The sequence below is a fragment of the Pteronotus mesoamericanus genome, unplaced genomic scaffold, assembly GCF_021234165.1.
Source record: "Pteronotus mesoamericanus isolate MK-2021 breed Mesoamerican mustached bat unplaced genomic scaffold, CSHL_Meso_final contig_100, whole genome shotgun sequence".
Classification (NCBI taxonomy): domain Eukaryota; kingdom Metazoa; phylum Chordata; class Mammalia; order Chiroptera; family Mormoopidae; genus Pteronotus; species Pteronotus mesoamericanus.
This window is the reverse complement of record NW_026554999.1, coordinates 18,285,736-18,298,013: the sequence shown is the minus strand read 5'-3', so window position 1 is coordinate 18,298,013 and position 12,278 is coordinate 18,285,736. Positions and strand designations below refer to the sequence as shown.

General features: G+C 45.2%; 1 pseudogene; it reads right to left on the bottom strand.

Annotated features, from left to right (window-relative positions):
* Window positions 1–2,761: 2,761 nt before the first annotated feature.
* Window positions 2,762–4,780, bottom strand: LOC129074606 (acyl-protein thioesterase 1-like; annotated as a pseudogene).
* Window positions 4,781–12,278: the final 7,498 nt, after the last annotated feature.

Sequence of the window (12,278 nt, the reverse complement as noted above, 5' to 3'; positions counted from 1 at the left end):
GTATATTACATTGATCAATTTGTGAATGGTGTACCATGTTTGTGCCCCTAGAATGAACCCCACTTGATTATGATGTATTATTATTATTATTTTCTTCATAATTAAATTTTGTTTCACATTGATGAAAACTGTGGATTTACATTTTCCACATTACAGCATATTTCAATGGAATATCTCTTGCCATGAATCATATCTTGCTGATTTGTATAACTGAAACAAATTTATATTCATCAAGGTAAATCAAAATGACTTATTAAATGACTGTTTAAAAATTTTAAATCCAGACATAAACATATGGCTTCATTATTAACATTCTATATAATCCATTACTAAATTATTTTTATTATCAATTAGCACCCATATATAAAAATGCATTCCTAACATTGTTTTAATCTGTTGGAATACAAAATAAAAATTAACAGTTCAGAAATATGAAGCATATATTTTTGCTACATATTAAACTGTGTGGTAACTGTATCACATGCATTGAGTTCTGATTAACCTTTATAGTCTATAAATTTGTTTTCAAATAGTTTTTACAAATAATCTAAAAATTTATTATAAAATCAAATAATTGCTACTTATATCTTTGCACAAAAACTGACTTTTCAAAAATCATCTGCTAAAATGAAAATTTCAAATAAGTCCATTGCAGATAAAAGTGAAACAAGTTTTTCTAATGGATTGTTCATTTCTTACAGTAGCTGATTTCAAGCTTATATATAAAATATGTAAACTAAAACTCTATGCTACAAGCAAATCATCTTAGAAATTACAGTTTCTAAGAAGAGTTTTAAATATTCCAGAACACACTATAATATGACCTAATAATTCTTTGAATTACTGGACTGAAAATTCTAATAAATATATCGGTTTAAATTTAGACTCGGGCACAGTTTTAAAAATATGTAATGTAGGAAGTTTGATGTTTGGTTTCTTTATATAAAGTATAAATACATTTTAAATATCATCACGTCTGTGAGTCAGAATGTCAAATTACAGCATGTATTGACAGCAGATGTCTATGGCAAGGAGGCAATATCTAGTCTATTATGAAAGATACAAAGAAAGAATACATTTCTTTCCTAGAAAGGAAAATAGAATATTAAGAAATTGTAACAGGGAAAGAAAAACCTGGTCCCCAAGATAAAAGGACCATTAATTGAAGAGAGTACTATTACTCTCTGACACTTAGAAGAAGTATCCCTATTATTAGGAGTAATGTAATAATGTAACAGAGGGGTCAGGCCAAATCCCTGAGAGAAAACAGGGAGTCAGGGAGAAAACCCTGAGGCAAAATTGAAGGTTAGAAGTGGCTCATCCTCCCTATGAAGGGAGGGTCCACCAGAGAAGGGAGCTTGTACAGAGCCTGGGTGACTGGAGACTTTGCCGCCTTATTAAACATGGCGACTGGAAGAGGGACAAAGGCAAACATGGTGGAAGCTGGCCCTCATTGGTTGGAAAGCTGGACACTCCCACTGGCTCATGGCACACATGGGATTCTGGGAGAGGACTTTCAAATGGAAGGTGCCAGGAAGCAAAAAGTGGGTTGGTTCTTTCCCCTCCCCCAGCAGGGGGCATGTCAATGGTGGTCAGGAAGGGCCTGTGAGCAGAGGCCTGGGGGCACAGCCTCCAAAAGATGCCTGAAGCTGGACAGAGACTGGAGACCAGCGAAGCCACCTATGATTATGATGATACTTTTAAGCTAGAGAAGAGGTTCCTGGTGCAACCTTGAACTGAGCTGGCAGAGGGTGTCAAGGTGAGTTTTCTTTGAGTGTCTTAGAGGGAATGGGCTTTCAGGCAGAAACTTGACATTATTTCCAAAGACCTTGATAATAATAGTCAGCACTCTGAACAGATTTTTGTTCTGTTATTTTCAGTTCTTGAACCTATATAGTAGTTGTAATGAAAAAATATTTAAATAGCTATTTTTGATGCAATACTCTGACTTTTTCTTTCCCCTTAATTTTGTTACCCAGATATTTTAGGCAGAAACTTGCCATTATTTCAAATTATATGATTGTTAAATAAAAAATTCTTTTCTTTTCCACTGAACTCTGGAGATTTGCCTGGTAGGCGGTGAACAGTAGGAACCCCCTACTTGTTAGGTTTGGTAACAATAACACCTCTGCTTTTTATGTATTATAATCATTGAGTATATCTAAATACAAATATAAAAATACAGATACAGAATTCATAAGTAGTTTGTATCTTGTTTTAAAAGATTTTATTTATTTATTTTTAGAGCTAACAGAAGGGAAGGAGAAAGAGAGGGAGAGAAATGTCAATGTGTTGTTGCCTCTTATGTGCCCCCTACTGGGGACCTGGCCCATAACCCAGGCATGTGCCCTGACTGGGAATCGAACTGGCAACTGTTTGGTTTGCAGGCTGGTGCTCAACCCACTCAGCCACATCAGCCAAGGTGAGTAGTTTATATCTTAACTGTTCATTTATACCTGAACAAGTTTTCATTAGCATATGAATAATTTTCAAATGATGTAATAGAAAAGCTGTAGTATTTTATTATTTTGCTGAATTACATTTGGGAAAAAGAAGCTAGCTGCTTCAGCTATTTTAATGTTAGTTATATCCTGGATCATATTATACATATACATGTATTAAAACTTAAAAGATTATAAATTTCCCACAAGGAGATATTATTTAGTCTGTGTCATTGGTGTGTATTTACAAACATTTTAACACTGCAAACATTACTACAATAATGCTGATGTGTACTTCTATACAAGGTCCCTTAGTGGTATCAATCAGCTGGAGGTAGGAGTTTATGGATGAATTGCTCGATATCCATCATTTCCTGTTGACATGAACTATGCATCATGCCTTCATAGGTTTTCAATGTTACATTAGCTGGATTTACCAATGTTTTTAGCTTTTTGACAGTAAGAGAACCAAACATTAAAGGAACTACCGGGTCATAATCTCCATGGCACTGAAGAATAGAAATATCTCTAATGATGCCGCTAATAGGACCTTGTGGAAATGCAGCCCACAGAAGAAGCCAGCAATTGAGTGCAGTAACACCTGTCAGTTTCTGCCATGTGGTAAGAAAGGTGTATAAAGATAAAGCTCCTCCCCGAGAAAATCCTCCTAAAATAATTCTGTTTGAAGGAATGCCATTCTTCACCTCTCGTTCTATCAAAGCTTTCACATTTTCTGCTGCCTGTTTAATTCTAGGTTCATCCTCTCATAACTCTGGTGAAAGCCCAATGATAACAAGCCAAGAAGGTATAGCCTTATTCATATTTAATGTTACAGGCATCAGTGGTGCATGCGGGCAGATATATTTGGTATGTGAACTTCTGATACGTGCAAAGGCTTCTACCTATCCGTGCCCTGAATCTCTCAATCCATAAAGGGAAGTCACGGCAGCAGTGGCCTTTGGGGCTGTGGGCACGATGGCCGCGGGAAGCCAGGCAGACGTGTTATAGCCTCATACACACCGGCTCTGCAGACAACGCGCACCTCGGAAGGGCAAAGGACGCGCGGCCGCGGCCTAAGGCCATGAGAGCAGCGAGTCCGTGATGTATTATTTTTTAAAAAGGTATAGGTATTGTCGTATTTTTCGCTGGTTGTTTTTTAAAAGTGTTTTTCTTTATCCTTGGTTTTTAGCAAGGCTTTGATTAGGAAATAATTTGATCAGGTTCTCTTTGAACTTTTTGGTTCTCTTTTGGTGGTTAGGGGTAACTGAGTTTCTTTGATCTATAAATTTATGGGGCTTTTTTTTTGTTTTTTGTTTTCAGCCATGATTTTTTCAAATATTTTTTCTGCACTAAACTTTTTCTCCTCTCTGATCTAAATGTTAGATCTTTTAATATTGTCTTATAAGTTCTTGAAACTTTATTTTTAAAATATTTTTTCTACTGTTAAGATTGGATAATTCCTATTGATTTATTTTCAAATTCACTCACTTTCTTCTGTATTTTCCATTTTGCTATTGAGCCAATAGAGTGAATTTTAAAATTTTGGTGATTGAATTTTTAGCTATCAAATTTCCATTTAATTTTTGAAAAAGTTTTCTCTCCTTCCCAAGAGATTCCATCTTTCCATCTATATCAGATCAGTCTTACTTTATGGACTGTAGTTCTAACAGCTGCTTTCATGTCTTTGTGTGATCATTCCATTGTCTGGGTAATCTTGAGGCCAGCATCTGCTAATTGTATTTTCCTTTGTGAGTAGTTGAGATTTTCCTGGTTCTTTGTATGTGGAGTAATGTGGGGCATTTTGAATATTGTGCAATCAATCTTACTTGTTTCACACCACAAGTCCTGCCTTGCCCTCTGCTTTGGGTCAGTTTTACACATTCACAGCTCAAGGGTGAGTCCGGGACTTCAGTGCGGACTTTGGGAAGTTCTTCCTTCAGTTCTCCACGCCCGCCCACCCCCACCTTCTGGAGAAGCAGTGAAATAAAAGAGAGAAAATTAACAGAATTTTCCCCACACTCCCATGAGGGCTCACTTTTCCCAGTTTCTTTGGCCAGAGAGAAGGATTTTCTCTGACTTTTAGGTCCTGTGCCATTAGCACTGCAGGAGCACAGCTTCATGGGTGGGGCTTTACATGCAGCAACTGTGGGGAGTAGCAGGAAAAAAATTGAGATTCTCCCCCCACTCCCACACAGTCCCTGTGCCCTGTCCTCTGGCCGGAAAGAGGTTTTTCTTGGAGCTTTTTCAATTTGTGCCCATTGCACAGTTCTAGGATTCTGGCCCTGTGCAGTACCAGCTGAAAGATACGGGAAGAAAAACCCCAGGAAATTCACTGCCATGTTGGTCATTCTTTAAGTGCTTATTTCCCTCCCCAATCCACCTTTGTTTATCTATTTTTTTAGAGTCCTTAGTGCTGTCTGTGTCTGTTCCAGGGTTTTTATATGCAATCAGTGGGAGGGAAAGAGTAAAGTATTTTACTCAGTCTTAGCAGTAACCAGAAGCCTGCAGACATGTAATCTGAGGTTGAAAGATGTGGAAGAATTTGACTAATTATGCAAGCAGTATTGCAACATTTACGAGAACATGAAAGTTGCTATATTTATACACTTAATTTATTAGACCTACAGCAGTTTTTCAGGTACACGATGGAAAGTTTTTGCTTGTTCAGCTAGACATTTAAGTTACTTAGGAAAATCAAATATATTAAATGTTCAAATGTAGTTGAAATTGTTTAAGCAAATTTAGTTAAGTTGTAAATGGCACTGACTAAGGGAGTTTAGTTTTTTCAACTTGAGTTAATCAAATTTTAATTGAAGAAAAAGTGAAGGTCATGTTTTTATTAAATTTACAAATTGAACAATAAGATTGTTAAGTGGAACTTAATCCTTAGGAAAAGCTATGTTTTTAAATGTGTGTCCTTAGTATATTGAATATTAATTTAAAAAATATAACTCAGTAGTATTTTTATATATCCAACTTCTCCCCACCACACAATACAAAAGCTTCATTGATGAGGGGCACACCTGCTGAGGAGACAGCCTCGTCACTCTCAGGCAACTCATGTGGTTGGGAAGATGTCTTTCTTTCCACCTGACAACTGTGGGTAATGTAGACTGTACAGGATTTTGGAAACAGAGTGGCAAGTTACTTCACTTCTCTAAGGCTCAATTTTCTTACCTAAAAAAATGAGAATGAAAGAGAACTGACTTCAAAGGTTTGTTTTGAAGATGAATAAGAGGGTGTGTGTAAAGTGTATGTGTATGAGGAGTGCTCAGCGCAGAAAGCTATTGTAGCCTGAGTGGAAGCAGACAGCAGTAATAGTAGAAATTATTGCTGTTGCTGGTTCTCTTATGCTCTGAACAAGTTTCCAGAGGTCCCCAGCCCTGGCACAGGGAGAAGCAATGAGAAAGCCAAACTGGAGTGGGGACAGGAGGGAACCTCACTCTGGCGCGGCCTGCAGACTGCTTCCTGACTGCGCACAGTGACAGTGGTGTGGCCAGGAGATACTGGGAAGATACAGAGCTTAGGTCTCAGAGAAACTTGTTTTCAGACACTGGCTCTGCCTGTCCTCCGTGGTGTTTTGGAAAAGCTGCCCAGACTCCATCCCACCTGTGGCATGGAGTTGAGGATAATTCACTCATACGGTGGGTCTTATTCCTAAACAAGGCCCCATGCAGTGCCCAGCGCAGTGCCTAGCACAGCAGCCTTCTACTCCCATTTTGTGGTCATCGCACATCTCCACAGAGCAAGCTCTATTTCAAAGGGCATTCTTTTGCCCCAGGTAATCTGCCTGTCTACACTGACCCAGGTTACCTGGTTAGCTCTTCTATATTGACTCAACTGAGGAGTAGGAGGCGCAGGATCCGGTTCTGGTCAAACCCCTTCTCCCTCAGACTCGTTTTTCTCATCTCTAGGTTGAGTGTGACAGTCTCCGTTCTGCCTCCAGTGGAGCCCCACGGCTCAGGTGGGTTGTGCGTGTGCATGAAGGGGGTTGCCCTGGCAGACCCGGGAGGTCTGTGGACCTCGGAGAATCCTCTGGCCTCTTCTCATCCTGACAGGAAGCTGGATGCCTTGAGCTTTCGAGGGCTGATGATTGGCCTCCATTCTGGCCAGGCTCATGGACAGAGCACTCTGCCGCTCACAGGGGTGTGTTCTGGGTCATCCATTCATTAGCCTAGTGCTCCCTCCTTCGGAACAAAAGCTGCTGTGGCAGGCGCCCTGGGGCACCAGTGCTATTCCTCCTCTGCTCGAGCTCCCGTCCAGCCACCATTGGCCCTACTGCTGGACACCTATGCATGGGTGGGTGTCTGTTCATTAGACCTGGGAAGTGCACAGGCACCTCCCCTGGAGTTTGGCTGTCCTGCCTCCAGGCTATACAACCTCAGTCAGCCATGCCCATGCTCACTGCAGCTGCAAATGCATCCTTAAAGTTCAGCTCAAGCCTCTTCCTTCCTCCAGGAAGCCCTCTGGGCTCCTCCAGGCCCCATACCACCCTCCCCCTTCCTGGAGATTCTAAACTCACAATCTGTCCTACTCTGATCTGTTATTGTTCACCTTGTCAACACCCCAGGTGGAGAGCTTCTGAAGGGAAGAGTCAGAACACTCCCTTCTCTGCCTAGCTAACAGCCCTATCCTGACTGCTGGCTGGTTGGGGGAACATGGGGTGTGGTATTGAGGTGAGGAGGAGAGCGGTGTACAGGCTGTTCCTCATAGCCTAGGCTGCGAAGGAGGGATATGAAGCCCCTACAATGAGGCCCAAAGCACGTTGGAGACCACTGTGTGGTCTCGATAAATGAAAACATGTATGTATAGAAGGCCTTTTAGGTTCAGAAGCTCCTCCCCATCCCTGAGGCCATTTGACAGAATGGGCTTGATTACCTCTTGCCTGCAGAAGACATAACCAGGTATTCAGATATCCAAAAGAGTTGGATTTTCCAAGAGTAAACACCCGACTAGAACCTCTGACATCCACTTCTTAGTCTGTCTCTAATTTCACGGAAGGAAGGTGGAAGGTGGGGTGGGAACAGGGCAGTAAGGGAGTCCCTACCCACAGGTTTTCCGTGCTTCCTACAAGCCTTCTCTGCTGGAGACCGAGGCAGTTAGGAAGGAGGCAGAGCAGAGAAGCAAAGCTGAAGACTCTGCCTCAGGTCAAACCCTTGTGGCCTGGGATGGACAGTGTGTGGAGGCCCTGGGTAACAGGGTGGATGTGAGTGCAGGCCTGGCTTTCCTCTGCCCTTGCAGTCCCAGCCATAGCAACAAACACCCCATGAATTCCTGTCCTGTGTCCCTTCCTGGAACTCCAAAGGCACATGTGATCTGAGCATCTCTGGAGCTTCCCCAGCTCTGAAATAGCCTAGAGGTGAGGTTGGAAAAAGAGCAACATTGGCTAGAGGCTACAATCTAGCTCAGAGACCCTTGCCTCCCTTCCTCCACTGCATCCAGGAAGCTGCACTCTGCAAGGTATGCCAGCCTGGCTCTCTGCCTTCTGAAAGCTCTCATGCTTGTTTTCGGAAAGCTGAAGTGGAAAGGTCATCCCCTTTCTGCTTAATTTTGTGCTGGCCCATTTCCTTCTGTTTTTTTTTTTTCTCTCACCTGACTCTAGCGATGGAAATCCAGCCAGTCAGCATTCCTTCCTCCTGGTCCAGCAGAAGCTGCCAGGAGAGAAGCCATGTATGTGTGCACGTGTGTGTGTGTGAATTTCCTGAAGATGGGCCAGGGCTTTTCCAATCAAAAGGCAGGGACTCAGCCTTGCCCAGCAGAGCTTCTGTGGGAGATGACTCCCAGCAACAAGGCCTCAATAATCCAACAGGCAGCCTTAGGAAGAAGAGGACACTGGTAGTCAGAAGAAGCCAGACCAACTCAGCAGCCACCGCTTTCCAAAAGCTTGGCCCATTTGCCGGCAAGAGAGAAGCTCTGACACAATCAGAGCCAAGGAGGAGTGGTGGGAGGAACAGGCCAGGGCTGGCAGCCAGAGACAGGACACATGGGCAAACTTCACAGATGCTCAGCATTGGCAGGCAGTGGAGAGAGGGGTCAAACCCTAATTACACATCAGGGAAATTGAGGCCGGGGAGGGATAGAGCTGTGCCAAATGTTGCAGAGCAAGGTAAAGACTGAATAAAGGTCTTTGGATTTTTTTTAATATGACATATTATGTGTCATTGTTTCAAAATCAATAGCTGGAACGTGTATTCCTCTCTACTCATTGCCCACTGCCCAGATGCTTCTGGGTACCCGGCCCTGAGCTGAGGCTCTGTGGGATCTGGGGTCATGCGAGACCTGATCCCTCTGTGGTCAGGCAGGACCTACTTACTGTACAGGAGATTCTACAGCTCCATAGACTGATAACTATGAAAGAGATAATTATAGGACCACCACAGCGGGGTATGTGGAAGGGACAGAGGGAGGATTTTACTTCCTCCCTTTACCTTACATCCTTTCTCAAAGGTTTATAGTGGCTGTGAGGCTGTGTGGCCACAAAGGTTTCTAGGCTATGACCGAATCTTGAAGGGTGAACAGGATTCAAAGAAGAAAAGATGAGTAGGCATTCCAGAAGAGAGAACAGGCTGTCCAGGATATGTGTGAGGCCTCACAAAGCCCAAGGTGATTGGAATGGAGTGGCAGTGGGCAGTGCTTGATGTGAAGATGGACTCTGTTCAGACTGCCTATTTGCCAGCCCCCTGTGCACACCATTATGGATAAGCCTGCCCCTGCAGAGGCTGGTCTCCTTGGCCTTAGTCACTGCGCCATCACAATAAAGCCATGCAAAAAACTCCCCCAGATTGAGTGGCTTAAAATAATAAGCCTTTAACTTACTGTTCTGTGGGTCAGAAATGTAGGCTGGACTCCACAGGGTGGCTCTTTAGGTCTCAGCTGGGCTTATGTCTCTGGAGGAGGGCTGGCGATTGGCTGACCTAGGCTCTCCTTTGCTAGGGGTCAGGACAGCCTGGCTCTGCTCCACAGATCTCTCATCCTCCAGCAGGTTAGCTCAGGTGTGTTCTTATGGTGGTGGCAGAGCACATGGAGCAGGCTCCAAGGTGAAAACTCATTGCAAGCTTTTGCTCAAAGCATGTCTTGTCTGCTGGCATCCATTGACCAAGACAAGTCATATACCTGGCCAGGTGTCAAAGGGCAGGACAGGTTGGGGAGGGAAGTATAAAGTTATACGTAAAGAGCATAGACACAGGAAGGGATGTGATCTGCCACAGTCATTTTCCACCCAGCCTTGGCACAAGGGTCCATGCCCACAACCCTCAGTAAGCACAGAGCCAGCTGCCAGGATCTAGCTTCTATCCTGCCTTCTCAGGGGACCTGCCTTATTGACTTAGCCCTCAACTCAGTTCAACTGCTTTTTCCTATGAAGGCTCAGGTAGTTCTGTATGTTTGTAATTGTGTGAGTGTGCATGAGAAGTATATGCGAATGATGTGTCATGTGAGAGTGCATTAGTGTATATGTGGGTACAGATGGACTGTGTGTGTGCATGCATGAACATAAGTGTTTCTGTGTGTATGAGTGTGTGTGTTGTCACCTCACTCAGATGGCGGGAAGTGGTGAAGGGCTGCCTGGTTCCTCATCATCCCCATTGTGCTGGGCTGTGAAGCTCAGAGGTCAATCAGGCCCCTCTCCTCCAGGAGACAGCCCTGCCAGCAGTGACAGCCCAGTGTGGCAAGGACCAGAACACAAAGAACACAGGGCACAGAGAGAGAGCACTGGTCCAGCCTGGCAGCCAGGAAAGACTTTCCAAAGAAGGTAAAGCTTGAATGGAGTCTAGAAAACAAGTAGAAGAAGAGGAGAGAACTGGGTGTTCAGGCAGGTGGAGGCCTAGGGCCAGTGGGGAGAGCAGGGGAGGGTTTCAGGAATGGTCATGGCTGTGTGTGGCTGAGCCCTTGGGCTGTATGTCAGGGAGAGTGAGGATGAGCCTGGAGGGGTTGACAGGGGCCGTGTCACTGTACCTTGGGTCTTGGGTGAAGGATGAGGGAGGCATTGACACTGAGTTAGAAAGTGGGCTCTGCAGTGGGTTGGGCAGACCAGACCTGTGTGACAACAACCCAGGTGGAGATAGGGAAGGTCTGAATGAGGCAGAGGGGGCGGAACCAAAGAAGGCGGAGTGGGTGAGAGAAGGCATTTAATATCCACAGGACTGGGTGATCTGTAAGACGTGACCCCCTAGGCAGAGACGTCTTGGGGCCAGGGTTCAGGGGCTGGAGATGAGGGTGTGGGGTTCTTTGAAGTCTCCGGGGTAAGCAAGGCTGGCGCTGGGTGACTGCTGGTTAGAAGCCAGTGAGACATGGGCCAGGGCCACTCAGAAGGTAGGGTCTCCCAGAGGCAAGGGCTGTGGACTCCTGGGCTGGGCCTGGGCTGCAGATAGGCCTCAGGGCCCCGACTCCACACCCCTGAGGTCCCAGCACCAGGGCAGGACTGTCTTCCCTCTCGAGCAGCCTGGCTCACTCAGCCCCTCCTCCTATCTGCTTCTTTATCTCGCATGTCCTCACACAACAGTGCTGCTTGATAAAGAGCAGATGGATCTTGAAAAAGCCACCAAAGAAAGGAGGCATCATAGAGCCTTCCTAGACCTGCACTCTCCCCCATAGCTCCAAAGCTTGCTTCAGACAACCCCCTCACGTCACAGGCTTGAAGGGCCTGACGGGCCATCAGGGAGGCTCTGAGTCTCGTGTCCCTGCCCTGGGGAGCTTCAAAGACAGGCTTGCCACCCACCTCCTGTTTTACACTAGGGGTAGAGGTCTCAGTCCCACCTGCCACCTGGAAGTCTTTGGTGTCTTCACCTCTGAGTTTCTGGCTGACATTGGTTCATGACACATGCCCTCCTCCCCTAAGGTGTCCTCTCACCCTGGGTCCCCTTTGAGAACTGTCACGAGCTGTGTCTACTCCGGCCCAGAGCAAGGGATTCTCTGTTCTGCCAAGGGTGCGGGTCCTTGCCAGGCCCAAGTCTGGTTCCGCATGCCAGCAATGTGGCCTTTCTCTCCTGAAGAGCTAGACCTAGTTCTTGAGCGGCCGCTGAGGGCAGTGAGGCCCTCTCAGACTCAGAATCCCCTGGGGAAGAGTCATGCTCTGCACAAGTTTTTTCTTCTTTTATTTACAGGCAGAAATAATAAGTTTGTTCTGGGGTTCAGAACAAACTTTAGCTGCAGAATCAGGAGACATGGGTTCCTATTATTTGACTTTGGGAAAGCATTTGGGCTTCAGGTCCTTCAACTCTAGAATGTGGCCAGTAAGCCTCAAAAGAGTGGTCTATGAATCCAATAAGGTAACACATCTGAAAAATGTTCTGCCTGAAACAGAGAAGGTGTAAAGTTTTAAAAAATTATTAATTCAATAATGTACATAAACTACCACGTAGCCCCTAGTCCTCCTCGGGGGGAAGACCTAAGAGGGGAAAGACCTTGAAGAAGTCACAGGCAGGTCCTAATGAACACCTCGTTCCACTCCCTGTGCCAAAGAACACAGGTCAGTTATAAAGTCAGCAGGTTCTGGGGTGGGAGAGGTCAGCACCGAGAGCCCAGATAGTCTGCCAGGACTGTGGGAATTGGGGCAGGAGGCAGTGGTGTAAGCTGGGTGGTCAGGAAGGAGGGAAGTGAGTTGGGCTGAGCAGGATGTAAACATTTGGAAGACTGAGAGGATGGGAATAAGAACCTTCATAACCCCAGCATGGTGCTGGCCATGGGCCCTTCAGGCGGCCCTCTCCTCTGGAAGGAGAACAGAATTTTGCCTATGAATTCTGCATCGCTTGATTGACAAGGGGCATATCCTACTGGACTGACCTAGGGAGACCAAACCATCCTACACTGCAGGCCCTGGGCCAGGTCTCCTGCGCTTAG